Source organism: Eleutherodactylus coqui, chromosome 6, assembly GCF_035609145.1.
Source record: "Eleutherodactylus coqui strain aEleCoq1 chromosome 6, aEleCoq1.hap1, whole genome shotgun sequence".
Lineage (NCBI taxonomy): Eukaryota > Metazoa > Chordata > Amphibia > Anura > Eleutherodactylidae > Eleutherodactylus > Eleutherodactylus coqui.
Genome location: NC_089842.1, coordinates 91,458,073 through 91,473,503, shown reverse-complemented (window position 1 = coordinate 91,473,503; position 15,431 = coordinate 91,458,073). Strand labels below are relative to the sequence as shown.

Here is a 15,431-nt window from a genome sequence, read left to right as displayed (position 1 = left end):
CTGGAATGAGGGAGTAGTGAGAGTGAGATCTCCTCCCCTGGTGAAGTAAGTGGAAACTGGTTCCTAACATTGTTTTGGAGTAGATAGCAGCCATATTCCTGAGTGCACCGCGCAATTTTTGTTTCGCTTTGTTTTAGGATTTGGTACTGCGCATTTGGATTAGCTGTGGATTTTCTGCGGATCTGCACTGTGTGAACATACCCTAATGGAGATTTACCACGCATTTGTGTCCACTTGACTAATAGGGACATGAGATGGGGCGCACCTGTTTTCACAATTACTGGGATTCCCTGCAGTCAGACCCAAAGGATCAGATATTTATGGCAAAATACATCAATATATATGGAGAAATAGAAAAAATTTCTTTGGTTGGGCATATTCTCTAATGATCAGAGACATGGATTTGTGGATCCCAATGCAAAAGACTCCCACTTCCCATTACTATTTATTATGCTATTGTCTTCTTACATGAAATAGGTCATTTTGGACACTTTCTGGCAGCAGGGCCCATTGTGATTCCTGCTTCTGCATGCCTTATGGTTACACCCCAAGGGTTTGCTTACCTTTTCTTGCAACTGCATATCATGGAATATATATACATAGCAATTACATATCATTAAATATACATTAGGGAATTACTAAATACATAACAATCCCCTAATACATATTTATAATTGTAATAATCTCAATACAAGAATATGAGACCAATTCAGGTCTCCACCTATGGGGGTCGCTGTGTTATAGTGATATCTATGATGAGATTTCATATCACTTCTTACATTCTGCACTATATATAAGTTAAGCAAAATTCTGATAGGTTACTCCTATTTGTAAAAGGGAACAATTCCAATACAAACAGTGTCATAGAGAATTGGAAGCTTTGTAATTATCTTATATAGTCATTATCAGGGAATTACCTGAACTTCTGCACTGATTGCTAATAAATTGCGGTCTGGTTGTTATCTAAGTCATAATTATAGACAAACAATTTTGTTAATCTGCTAACACACATTGTTCATGACTTTTATTGAGCTCATTGGGTAAGTGTCCCCAGTGCAGTAAAAAAGTAAGTGAACCTCTGTGTTAAGGCTGATTTACATGCAACGATTATCACTCAAAATACGTTCAAACGATGGCTTTTGAGTGATAATCGTGCAGTGTAAATGCTCCCATCTTTTGCTTTTCTGATAACATTGTATTCAGCTGCAGTCCCCAAGCAGGAGAAAGGGGCTGTATGCAAATAACAGACCGCCTGCTGTTATCTGCATACAGCGAAGGGAGCCTCATTTACATGCAAATGAAGCTAATAAGTTACTAATGGCCATTAATGCCCATTAGTAGCTTATGCAAAATGATTGCTCAAACTGTCAATCCAACTATTTTTTGAACGAATTTTGAGCGATCATCTTTGCGTATAAATGGGGCTATAAGGACTTTTTCAAGAGCTAATTGGCAAAAGGTATTTTGATTGAAGGAAGTTTGTCACTACTTTTGGACTACCAACTGAATATATTTGCAGATGTCCGATGATATGAAGAACATGTTGTTACATTTGCTGTGTTTCACTGTGTCTCCAAATATTGTTCGTGAAGTGTACCGCACGCGATATGCAAATTAATGGTGGGCCGTCCACCTCTTTCCCTGCTGATTGCTGAGAAAAACGCGCACAAAGTCTTCAGTTCCGTCGCGCTGGAGACGTCATGCGTTCCACAGTTACCACGCTTGCGCCACACTGAGTGAACAGGCACATGTGCTGTGACTCTTTCCTGGCCGGAGTTATGTCACATGAATGCTTCAGTAGTCACTGACTTCCTTTAAGGCATCATGATTAGAAGTGTGGGTTTCACAGATGCTTTGCCCATTAAATAAAGGCACACAAAGCCTGTGTTATGTACAGTTCCACAGTGCGGTAATCACAATGTGATCAAAGCCCCATCCATTCCTGATCTCGGCTTGCTGTATTGACTATTCTTCTGTCTGCCCTGACTCCTTGCCTCTTTGGTGCTGAACCTGCTCTGTGTCCTGAACTCTGGACGGTCTCTTGTACTGAAGTTATGCTGCCTGCCTCCTCCGACTATGCCTCTATTCAAACACTCAAGTACTAGTCTGTAGTTGCATCAGCAGCCACATTACTGGGACCATTCTAGCATAATGACCTGGGAATCTTGCAGTAATGACCAGATCCCAACTGGTGGGGTGAAAGGGTGTTATCTTTGGATTTGGTCTGAGGTCAAACCAACCTGTAGCACAGCAGATCCACATCTGCTTGTTTTATCACAAATTTAGTTCCCGAGGCTCTGGAAGTTTTAGCACATATTAAATGGGACCCCCCACTGATCATTGCATAACTGAGATTAGCATGAGTCTGAATGGAGTTTGAAGTCTAGCGATTGGTAGATGCCCCCATTGATCTAACATCTATCACATATCCAATACATAGGTATGCTTGTAGCTGGAATATTCCTAGAATTTGTAACCTGTACATATACTGGAATATAACACGGCATGGATGTGATTATGAAAGCAATTGTGGCCTGAAACATCAGATCTCATTGATTTTAATGAATGGATAATAATTTCATTAATTCCATAATGAAAGATACAATCTGAAATTCATAACAAAAATATTATAAAGAAACAAAAGTAGAAATAATTTACAACTAAAATGAATAGCAAAAAGACGGCTATGAACAGGCGCTCAAAAATGTTCACTAATGTAAATTGGGACCACACTGCCACCTGCTGGCTGCACCAGAGATTGCAAGACTGTTGAATTTATCTTTGTGGTTTGTATCCTGGGACATATAATACCGACTCTATAAAGGAAAAAAACAATAATTATGACAGTACACGATAAGTAATATAATGTATATACACAGTGGGTACAATACTGGGTGTAGCTCAGAATCAGTACAACATAAGTGATATATATATCCTCCATCTCTTCTGATGGAGTCAGTGTGTGTATATGTATGTGTATATATATATATATATATATATATATATATATTTTATATATATATATATATATACACACACTGACTCCATCAGAAGAGAGTGCATCTCTGGAGTATAATACAACATGTAACCGGATCAATACAAAATAAGTAATATAATATGTGTACAACTGACTCCATTTTTATGTAGATAGAGGGCTCATTCACACGTGTGTATTACAAATCTGTATAATTTGGCTGCTTTCAGGCTGGCTTCACCATTGTGCACACCTTATCCCGACCTTTATGCACCGTGAATGAGGCATTTTTGCACGAGTGCCAGCGTATTTTACAGTACTTATTCTGCCCGCACCGATTGAAGGCCCAATTAGTTCCAGGTGTGATCTTTTTTCCAGCAAAATTACGCGGTGTTTCACGTATCTCCTTGCATATTCTGCATGAATTTGCGTACCCCCAAATGACTTCTGCGGGGAACGTGGGGGTGAAAATGCGCAGAAGGATAGAGCGAGTTATATCTTTTTTTGCACAGCTGAAAATGCGCACACAATATACGTTCATGTGAACAAACCAAATGAAATCAATGAGTTCTATTCACTGCGTATTGCGCACACAAGTTTTGTACGCAAATAATAATTATAAAAATCTTTATTTGTATAGCGCCAACATATTCCACAGCGCTTACAAAGCAGGGGAAAACAGAAACTAAACCATGGTTACATAGTAATCAGTTGATGGAGACAATAGGGGTGAGGGTCCTGCTCCAACAAGCTTACATACTACAAGTAATGGGGTGATACAGAAGGTAAAGGGGCTGGAGATGTGCACAGTATGGCGAGGTGGAGAGTGAGGGATGCTATACACATAGACAATGGTCAGGCCGTATAGTGGCAGAATCAGTATGACTGCAGGTGCCGGTTGGTTACGGCTAGCAGGAACTGCCGTTGGTAGGACAGGGAGCATGTTATCAGGCGGAGTACAGAGGGGTTTGGTTTAGGGGATATGGTACGCCTCCTTGAAGAGGTATTTCTCCACTTTTTCGTTTCGTTATTAAGAGTTTTGTTCTCAACATTTACTAGTTGTGTGCATATGTGTGCTTTAAGGACAACTATTATGTCCGATCTGAACAAGGTGTTTGGAATCTGGCTCAGATGTAAGGATGGTTTCACATAGGCGATTAATTTGCGTGCTTTTGGCGCAACATGAGAGTGAATAAAAATGCAGAATTATGAAACAAATGATTTTCAATGGTTTCCTTCACATTTGCAATGTTTTCACTCATGCGATGTTGCAAGAAAAAAATTGCGGTATGCCCTATCTTTTTATCTTCCATGTTTCCCTATAGAAACTGCTTTTTATCGTATCGCAAAGCACAAACTTGTGATTTTCGTGCGTTGCGATGCATTTTTAACATTAAAAAAGTCAGTTCCACAGTCTTATTGACTTTGGTGCTAAAATAATCGCAGCGATATCGGGCAAGAAAATCGCAAATGCAGCGCTGTTTTTTGTGAGAAAAAGCGGCACTGACGCTTTAAAAATCACTGGAAAAAAGATGCGATTTTGCAGCGATTTTCTCGCGGCAATATTGTGATCGCCTGTGTGAAACTACCCTATTAGGAACATACTGTAAAAAAAGCTCTATATTGCACATTTGTATTTGGAATTTTATATGCAAGTCTGAGTGAGCCCAAACTCTACTTAAATTATAAAAAGGGACTTAAAGGTGGACAACCCCTTTAAGTGACGTAGTTGGATAACTTATTGCTGATCAGTGGCTAATAATGTATACAGTAAGTGATTTTATTATGCAAGAACTCACCTCATCTCAATGTCCACGATTTAGCAATAGCCCTAAAATGCAAAAACTGAAAAATTAGTCCTTGACTTGCCCTTCTATGTGAACTCATATTGTACTTAGCTGAGTCGGTTTGGAAGATTTTGGGTGACAACCTGACAACCAGCTAATTCAAGTATCCTGAGGGGTTGTCACTATCAGCCAGTATCTCAATAATATGTGAATATACTAATATACATTGATATTAGTTATTTCCCCAGCTCTTTCATCTAATCCTCTACCCATGTCAGTCTTCACTACAGTCCTGGCATTCTATTTAGGAACTAGAATGCCCAGGTTGAGCATTCTGAGATTGCTGCAGCACCTGCGCTGCACGAGAAAGCAGGAAAATGTGGATACAAATAACTCAAGATAACTAAATAGATGCTGTGAAAACTTTTCAGCCATGCCAAGCTATTGCTATTCAGGGGCGTAACTATAGGGGATGCGGTTGCACCCGTGTCCAGGAGCCTTAAGGGGCCCATAAGGCTTCTCTTCTCTATGTAGGGAGCTCAGTACTATGAATAAAGCATTATAGTTGGGGTCCCAGAAGCTTAAAGTTACACCTCTGATGTGAATGCACCCTTTAGTTTAAATTAGCGAGCACACACAGCTATTACCATATATTCCATTCACTATATGACTTTCCTGCTGGGTCCAGATGCCCCCCATTTTCATGATTGTTTGAGTACCCAGCAAATGCAACCCACTGATCTCCCTTCAATTAATCTATTTATGCAAATCTAGTATTACATAGTAAAACTTCTTCCTTTTCCTTGCATACTACTTACCACTGTAGAGTACCCTTGTTCATGCGCTACGCATGAGCCTTGCCTCTTAGTCGTTAATCCTGAATAGAGCAGAAAACAGATCAAATCAATCTTGCAGTGATATCTAACTTTGTGTATACAGTATTTCTGTACTATATACCTCAGGGGGAAGATGTTCAAGGAGCTGCAGCCTGCAAGGGTATGTTCACAATTTGCAGAAATCCTACTGAGTTTCTGCATTATATCAACAACATTTGACAGTTCAGGCAATGTGAGTGAAATGTCATGAAATGTCCGCAGCATACATTGACTTACAGTGCATTTTTTAGATGCTCAGCATGTCAATTTATGCTTTGTTTTTTTCACCACAGATTTTATCTCTTCAAATTGTGGTATTAGTGTATCTTGACGCCACCGGAAGCTAGGGATTTGACAGGAGGAACGCCCCTGTCAGACCCCTAGCTCCCGATTGGCTCAAGAAGCAAAGGTCCTGCAAGGAGGTACGAGCTACGAGGCGGGGAGCATATTAGCCTCTTACCCCCCCCCCCACTTCGAAAACGAGCCAACTTAAACAACCAATCACTGTGAACCAGCCAAACCAAATAACCAATCACCAGGAATCAGCCAACTCAAATAACCAATCACCGTCAATCAGCCAACCCAAATAACCAATCACCGCGAATGAGTAAATCCAAACGACCAATCAGGTGTGCATTTGGGGAGTAATATAGATATATGCAGCTGGGGATGCTAGTTAAATTGCAAGGGAGCCGAAGCGGGATCCATACAGCTAGAGGAGTGGGACCCGGGGATGGCAGTTACAGCGCTCCCCCATACTTTGGCTGCGAGGGGAGCGAAAGCGGCTTTAAACTTTTACATTGCTGCAGAAGTGGTATCCGGGAACAGCAGCGGCGACTGCACTAGCAGCTGTCCCTGAAGTTGTGCCCGCAAGGGGAGCAGCAGTGCAAACTACTAAGCTGGTGCTGGGTGACTGAGAGCAGGGAACTGTCAGCGGTAAACCATAGAAAAAGCAGAGTCCCCAAATTTGTCACAGGGATGGAGGGTTAGGGTGAAGGGTTAGTGTAACAGTTAGCCTTATATTATAAGAGTAAGGTTGTTACACTTACCTCTCACCCTAAGCCTCCATCCCTGTCAGTAACCACTGCAGCTGCTGCATGAGTTTAGTGGGCTACCAGGACCTGCAGCCCATCGAACTCTGCAGCCAATCAGCTACAGGGGGCATCACCCCCTGTCAATCTTGACTCCACCAATTTTTTCTGGTGGCGTCAAGATACACTAATACCTCAAATTGTTAGAAGCTCCCTACAAGGTTAAGTATAGCGGAATTAAGGTGAACTGAGCATGCCCAGAAGGTCTGGGTGTGATTGTCTGCTCCCAAGACAGAGAGAGAATTATTGCTACATCACAGAAAGTAGGATAGCAGTGCAGCAGGGTACTGAGAGAGAGAAGGAGCTACATTCTGAAAGAGCAGCTCAAAGGCCTCAGGTAGGAGTGGGAGAGGGAGACTACATAGTGCAGAGGGTCCAGTGAGAATAGTGCAGCTCTGTATGCAGCAAGGCCACATCACAGCAAAGAGGAAGAGGAGTGTGAGCACGGCAGCGGAGTGCCTGACAACTGGCCCGGAGGAGTTACCATGGCTGTGAAAGAAATACAGAAAGCTGCTGCTGGAGCAAGGTGGACTATATGTCCAAGTCTGAAAAAGCTCAATTTCAGCGAATACGAAAATCCTCATTCTTCTTATACCAGCTCCCCTACTGTGGGTGCTGGTCTTTCCTTTGTTTGTTCAGTGTTATGTTCCCGTGTGTCTGGGGGCAGCTTTTAGAATCTTCAGAGTGGACTGTGGTCGGACATGAGGTGTGAGCAGACATGTTGAGTATGGGATTTGATTTGATCAGTGTCCTGTTCCTGCATGTCTGTGCAGTTTGCCTTTCGTGTAGTGTGAACTGTGTCTTGCTGTGGATCCTTTATAATCTAGGATGCAGGCAGGTCCCTAGGTTCCGACGACTTTGCAGGCCTTCTATTAGGCACGCAGTACAAACCATCATGCAGCGTGACTATGCATTCGGCAGTGAATGGGGACAGTGAGTGCTGGGCAGGGCTGGCTTGAGACACTAGCCTTGGAAATCTGTTGTTAAAGTTCTTTCCGTATGCTGCAGAGAATGACTTATTGCCTTTGGACTGCGATAACAATTAGTGATAAAATTCAACTTCAACAGTTTTTATAACAAGTTGTGAATTAAGCAATTCTCCAGACTAGATGTGAGCTATTGTTCTTATTTATTATGTCAAGGGTTCCTAATCTTAGTTATACATAGTTAGAAACTGATTTCAGTACTGATACAGTTTACTTGTTCTCAAACTAACTTCTGTTCATTGCATTTTCCAGTTGTGATAAAAATCTCTATTTTTGTAACTCTGTGGTCTGCCTCGTATTTGATCCCTATGTGGCACAACAACTCCCATGACAAAACGAAGGGGTGAAATCCACAACAAAATCCATGTAACGTATGTATATTTTGACTCATATCTACACAAAAATAAACAGCAGATTTCCTCTGTGGAAATTCTGCAATGTGTGGAAGCTTCACTACAGCCCTCCCAGGACCTTTCAGACAGTACTTCCAGAAAGCAGCATCACATCTGTCCATGGGTTGTGTCTGATATTGCATTCAAGCTCCATTGAAGTGAATATGAATTAGGTGCAATGCCTGGGGAAAGGTGTGGCACCGTGTTTTGGAAGAAAGCAGACATGGTTTTGTCATATTCTATTGTCTGTCTACAAATTAACCACTAAAGGCTACTTTAAAGAATTGAGCCATACTTTCATTCCTATGTAGTGCCCCGTGCTTGTAACTGCAGGAGCAGCTCTTATTGAGTTAATGGGACAGGTGTCAAAGAAGCCGCTTTCTGTGCCAACCCCTGTGTATAGTGGTACTTTAGGCATGTGCCCGCTCAGCTAATCAGCTAGGTTCCTGAGTGGCGGACCCCGGCTCATCAACTATTAATGACCTATCTTATCTCTCAGATGATGTTTTGTGCTTTGCGGTATTCAAAGACATAACCAAAACTATAGCAGCCTATAGGTAACTAGAATGGAAGCAGACATCTGATTCATTACTATAGGTCCAAGGTGGAGTAAACAATGGTGAATCAGTTACCCTCCATCACTTTCCTCTCTCTTTGTGGAAGGATAAATTGTTGGTGCAGTAGGAAGATGACCCCGAGTATCAGTACAATAACCGCCACTGACCCAAAGAAGATTCCCACTATAATAGCATCAAAGGGGTCGCAAGGACACATCATAGTTTCTGAAATAGAAAACAGAAAAACAAGAACTTTGTTGTGAGCAAAATGTAAATGCCGTTAAAAATATATACACTATTAAGCATCATGCACATGGCAAAACCGGCTGCATGGAGCCTCTTTGATGACAGATGAAGTCCCTATGGTCATTGGATATAGGCCATATGAAGCCCTATGGTGCCTGTAGTATTTATTGTACATAACAGAACATGCCATGGCACTTGGAGGTACAATATAGTCCCACAGATTTCTGTGGGTAACTTCTTACAAATCCATACAATGACAGATCTGTAATACTATAAGGGTAAGGCATTACCTAATTCCCTTTACAGCAGATCGGCTGACAACCATGCTTAGCCCCACGGGAAGCATCATGCCTCAGAAGTGCTGTTTGCTCCCCTCCAGAACCACGGCTGGGGAGGGGCGCATTTGGGCACAATGTTGAAGCACTTTGAGTGGCACCATATTTGGTGAGCCTCATAGAGGCTTTACATGGAGGGTCCTCCCCATTCGTGACGCAGGCGATGAGGAGGATAGCTGAATCTAATAGTGGGTAAATCAGAATCACTGTAAATAATGGCAGCCATGTACTGACTATTTAACACAAGTTTAAATGTGATTGACTAATTCAACCACATCCCCAAATATAAGAGGATGTTCACACTTATGCAACCGCATTATTTTAGTTTTGTTTTTATTTTTTCTCCCTAAAAGATTTCAATTTGGTTTTCAGTGGAATTGTACAGATGACGGGTCACACCGAAGGTGGAAATAAATCTGAAATGACTCATATTTGTTGTATTTTTTATGTCAGTTGTTCCATTTTTTAGATTTCATCCTTCAAATGTATTCTAATGCAGAATCCCTGGGGCAGGTTTATGGTACATCACTGAGGACGTCCCTGCCGGCCTCCTATTGGCCTCAGAGGTCACGTGACAAAACAGAGACTGGAGCAGCGGTGAAGAAGGGCACAATGGGAGGTGAATAGCACTGTTTATTTTTTTTACAGCTAATATATCACCCCACGGCCATCAATGTTAAATAATGTATATCTGTCCTCTTCTAGTCACCACTAGAGGGACCTCACTCCATAAAAGAATTATACAGCTCCTATCAGTTTTACCCTGTGTGTCTCCAGGCTGCTATAAAGACTTGCCTTACATATGGATCTTTACGTCTCTATGTGGACGTAGTTCTGTAAATGACCTCACTACCACTACATCAGCCCTACCACATAACTTAGAATACTTGACTCAGCACACAGGGACCAGAGTGGTATCATGCATCTTGAATTCTCTTTAGAGACTCTCTAGGCAATGAGGAACCCGTGTCTCCTATTAGACTTACACTCCTTTATGCAAATCATACAGCAGCACAATGTTACCATATACAATGTACAATACACATGCTACAGTCATCCTGGTCCATCTTACCTTGCTGTCTCTAGTGAACTGCTGAATAGGGAAGTGTTCCTCTAACTATACGATCAGTTCTGTAACAGTTTCACATAGGCATGTGTAATAAGCATGTAATTGGGTCATACATTTAGGGCTGGACATTGGTGCTTGACTCCCTATCAGTTTATATAGCTCCCATCAACTGGACAAATTGTACTGTACTTAGTAGGATATCAGGTCCATATATATTAGAGTATATTTAGCTAATAGAAGGACTCTACAGATCGAAGGCCCTCCTCTATTAGTTAATGCTGCAAGACAGTTGTGGAATTTTAATTATATTCATTAACAATAGGTGCAAAAACATGCTCATCTAAAGGGGCGCAAAATGTGGACAATTTCTTCAAAGAATGACAATTAGCTAATCACCAAAGGTCCAGCTTTTTTAACCCAAATATTTGGGGAAGCTACATGTGGTCTTACATGCTGTTCATTCACATGAACAGGTGACTATGTACTACAAGGCCATATTAAGTGCTCCAGAGTGGGAGTTGCTCAATCTAGCAGGTTTATGCCCTTATCAATAAACGGGGTCCTGAGTTTAAATACAACCCCAATTCCAAAAAAGTTGGGACGCTGTGCAAAATGTAAATGTAAATTAAAATGATTTAGAAATCTCATATAACCATATTTTATTCATAATAGAACACATATCAAAAGTGGAAAGTGAGACATTTTTCCATTTTGTTTAAAATAAATGAACTAATTTAGAAATTAATGGCAGCGACACATCTCACAAAAGTTGGGACAGGGGAAACAAAAGGCTTGGAAAGTAAGAAGTACTAATGAAAAACAGCTAGAGGGTCAATTTGCAATTAAGTCACATGACTATGTATAAAAAGAGCATGTTAGAGAGGCAGAGTCTCACAGAAGCAAAGATGGTCAGAGATTCACCAATCTGTAAAAAACTATCTAGAAATTGTAGAACAATTTCACTAAAATGTTCATCAACGTAAAATTGTGAAAATTTTAAATAGCCCACCATCTACAGTACATAATATCATCAAAAGATTTAGAGAATCTGGAAAAATTCATGTGCGAAAGGGACAAGACCCACGGTTAATATAGGATGCTCGAGATCTACGAGCTCTCAGACGTCACTACATTAAAGGAGATGTCTCGAGGAAGCAGTGATTTTTTTTTTTTGCCCAGTCCCCCTAATTAAACATACATTACTAATTACCCCTGTAAATGACTTTCCTAGCTGGTTTGTACTTACCGTTCCAGCGTTTCAGCAACTTATAAAAGTTTCCCCAAGATGGCCGCCGGCTCTTTCCCCGTCGCTCGCTGCAGCCCGACGTGCGCGCTCCCGAGACGCTGCCAGCTGTGTCTCCATGGCAACCGGACGCCCCGCAGCCGCCGACCAGACGCACCGCAACCGCCGAGCAGTCACCCACCGCCAGGCAGCAGGTAACCGGCGCTAGCCCCCGGCTCCCCAGCGCTAGACCCTCAGCCCAGGTGAAGGCCCCGGAGCCCAGCGCTAGGTTCCGGAGCCCAGCGCTGGGCTCCGGGGCCTTCACCTGTCAGTGAACATCACCCCCGACCCATCACTTACCCCCCTGGCCCAGCGCTAGTTCCCCCGGCCTAGCGACAGCCCCCCCCCCCGGCCTAGCGACAGCCCCCCCATCGCAGCGACAGCCCCCCCCCGGCCTAGCGACAGCCCCCCCATCGCAGCGACAGCCCCCCCCGGCCTAGCGACAGCCCCCCCATCGCAGCGACAGCCCCCCCCGGCCTAGCGACAGCCCCCCCATCGCAGCGACAGCCCCCCCCGGCCTAGCGACAGCCCCCCCATCGCAGCGACAGCCCCCCCCCCGGCCTAGCGACAGCCCCCCCCCGGCGCAGCGGCAGCCCCCCCCGGCCCATCACTTACCTGGACGGCGGGACAGCTGGACGGCAGGACAGCTGGGCGGGTTCTCCGGACAGCTGGGCGGCTCTGCACCTTCCTCTAACAGAGGAAGGTACAGAATGGCCGCTCCAGCGCGCTCCTGAGCAGTGACAGCTCATCTGCGCATGCGCAGAAGAGCTGTAGCGGGGAGCACACTGAAGCGGCTCGTGCTGAAAGGAGAAGACCGGACTGCGCAAGCGCGTCTAAAAAAGCAAGCTGCCAGCGAATTTAGACGGCACCATGGAGACGAGGACGCTAGCAACGGAGCAGGTAAGTGGAATAACTTCTGTATGGCTCATATTTAATGCACGATGTATATTACAAAGTGCATTAATATGGCCATACGGAAGTGTATACCCCCACTTGGTTTCGCGAGACCACCCCTTTAAAAAGAGACATGATTCTGTAACACAAATCACTGCATGGGCTCAGGAATACTTCCAGAAATCGCTGTCTGTGAACACAGTTCGCTGTACAATCCACAAATGCGAGTTCATGCTGCATCTTGCAAGTAAGAAGCTATTTCTTCACACAATCCAGAAATGTTAGCATCTTCTCTGGGCCAAAGCTCATTTAAAATGGGCTGAGACAAAATACAAAGCTGTTCTGTGGCCAGATGAATCAAATCACGGACAGTGTGACCTGTGGACTCAAGAGAAGAACCATCCAGCCTATTATCATTGCACACTTCAAAAGTATCTATGATAAGATTGACTTTGCATTAGTGGCTATGGCATGGTCAGCTTCACATCTTAAAAAGCACTATTAATTATGAACACTATATAAAGGTTTCAGAGCAACCTATGCTCCCATCCAGACAATGTCTCTTTCTGGGAAGGCTTTGCATATTTCAGCAAGACAATGCTAAACCACATAATGGATCCATCACAACAGCGTGACTTCACATAAGAAAAGTCTGGGTGCTGAGTTGACCCTCCTGCAGTCCAGACCTTTTGCCAATAGAAAACATTTGGTGCATTATGAAACAAAAGATCCAGCAAAGACAACCCCTTACTGTTGAGGAGCTACCGCGTTTTCCCGAAAATAAGACATCCCATGAAAATAAGACCTAGTATAGGTTTTGCTGAAGTACTAAATATAAGGCCTCCCCCGAAAGTAAGCTGTAGCTCTGTGCCTGCTGTGTGAGTCTGCTGTAATGAGCTCCCCCTGGTGGCCAGAAGCTGCAATACCGTCCCTGCTGTACAAGTGGTCCAGGAACTGCTGTGGGTGATCGTTGCAGTCTCTAGACAGTGTGTGGGAGCCAGGTACTTTACAGCCCTTATTTTTGTGGCCCTGTGTATGAGTCAGGCAACCAGTGTGTCACTTTGATTCTTTAGGGGGTGATCATTACAGTCTCCAGACAGTGTGTACATGGAAATAATGGTAGTAACAAGAAATTCTTTACAGGATTCACAGTAATGACAACTACTTACAGTATATAATAAATGTTCATTTTTTTTTTGTTCAACAATAAATGTGAATTCTTCTTCATGGAAAAATAAGACACCCCCTGAAAATAAGACCTAGCGGAGCTTTAATATAAGACACTGTCTTATTTTCAGGGAAACAGGGTAGAATCCTACATCAGACAAGAACGGAACAACATTCCTCTCCTAAAACTGCAGCGATTGGTCTCCTCACCTCCCAGTTTACAAACTGTTGGAAAAAGAAGAGGGGATGCTACACAATGGTAGGTATGGCCCAGCCCCAATTTTTGTGTCGCTGCCATCAATTTCTAAATTATTAAATTTTTTTTTTTATGAAATGGAAAAATGTCTCCTTTCACCTTCTGATATGTGTTCTGTGTTCTATGGTGAATAAAATATAAGTTAGATGAGATTTCCAAATCATTGAATTCTTTTTTTTTTTTTTTACATTTCTTTAGATTTTACACAGTGTCCCAACTTTTGTGGAATTGGTGTTATAAATGAATTCCACCCAGCATAAAATAAGCATACTGACAGCTACGAAAGCCATCAATTTACATTTCTACAGTGTGTAGGTGGTTTCCCGAATGGCTGTGAGGACAGGAAATTGGGCAAAAGTTAGAAAATCATGCAAGATTTCTATAGTCTCATAGAAAAACACGCCAAACATCACATTGGGAAGTGAGTAGCGAAAGTCTTCAGGGCTTTTATGTCGATATTTCCTGTTTGAGATTCTTCCTTTGTGAGTTTCAATTGCTCTGCAGACTGTCCATGAATTGGCATTTCTTTTCTGACATGGACTCTTTCAAGTACAATTTACATTCCATTAGCAGTAGGATGGATTTTGGGTCTCTGACCCTCATAGAGCAGTTTATTAAATGCTAAGAGGTAACCCTTTGTCTAGCAGCAGAGCCTGCCAAGGAAAACAATCCCCGACTGTACAGCAGTCCTGTTGTCTAACTAGTAAAATCCTCAGTGGCATGCACACCTACAGAAGATTGAGGTCAGTCTCACCTACAGTTTGTAATGTGGGAGTAGCAACTTCGGCAACTTAGGCTAGTTTGGAGTTGTGAGTGTTCCTCAACCACAGTACGGGAGTCCTTGTTACTGTACAGAGTCTTGCTCCAATCAGTTCCTTGTCACTCAGCAGATCATCTCCAGACTTCTGTTGGTTACTGACCTTTCTTATAACTTCAGTAGCAAGCAGATGTAGCTTCCATATAGCACACACTGTATCTGCTAGGCAGTACGCTCTAGGCCTGTGGTGGCAAAACTATTACACATGTGCCAGAGAGGGCACATAGAACCCTTTCTGCTGGCACACTCACCAACAGCTGCTCAACACGATAGTGATTATTGGCCGGGTTGCCACGGCTCCCCAGCTGGTAACCACTCTGCGGTGCTGCTATGGGTGCACATACTGATGGCAGTGTGTGCACCCTGGATCTTCCTCCACTGACCTCTCCTCCTTAGTTCCACTATTATTACTGGGGCTACTATGGGGGGAGTCACTATTACTACTGAGTGCCTCACTATTACTACTGAGGCCATTGTGGGGTGTCACTTTTACTACTAGGGCTACTGTGTTGGGTCATTATTACTATCAAGCTGACTTTGGGTATGTTTACATATGGTGGAAGTGCTGCAGAATTTCCACAGTGGAAATTTAAGTCACAAATTACCCAGCAGTTTTACATCCAAAAAACAGTCAAAATTCGCACAGTTGGAAGCTGGAAGCCATCGATTGCTGATGGCGGGAAGCCTTCAGAGGAAGTGAGGG

At 43.1% G+C, this 15,431-nt stretch overlaps 1 long non-coding RNA gene across 1 annotated transcript; it reads right to left on the bottom strand.

The window, feature by feature from the left end:
* Positions 1-2,685: 2,685 nt before the first annotated feature.
* On the bottom strand, positions 2,686-10,389 carry LOC136631398 (uncharacterized). The gene is made up of 5 exons (XR_010793011.1): positions 10,316-10,389; positions 8,738-8,887; positions 5,580-5,638; positions 4,774-4,805; positions 2,686-2,816 (listed from the first exon to the last, which is right to left on the bottom strand). It is a non-coding gene; the product is annotated as an uncharacterized lncRNA (long non-coding RNA).
* Positions 10,390-15,431: the final 5,042 nt, after the last annotated feature.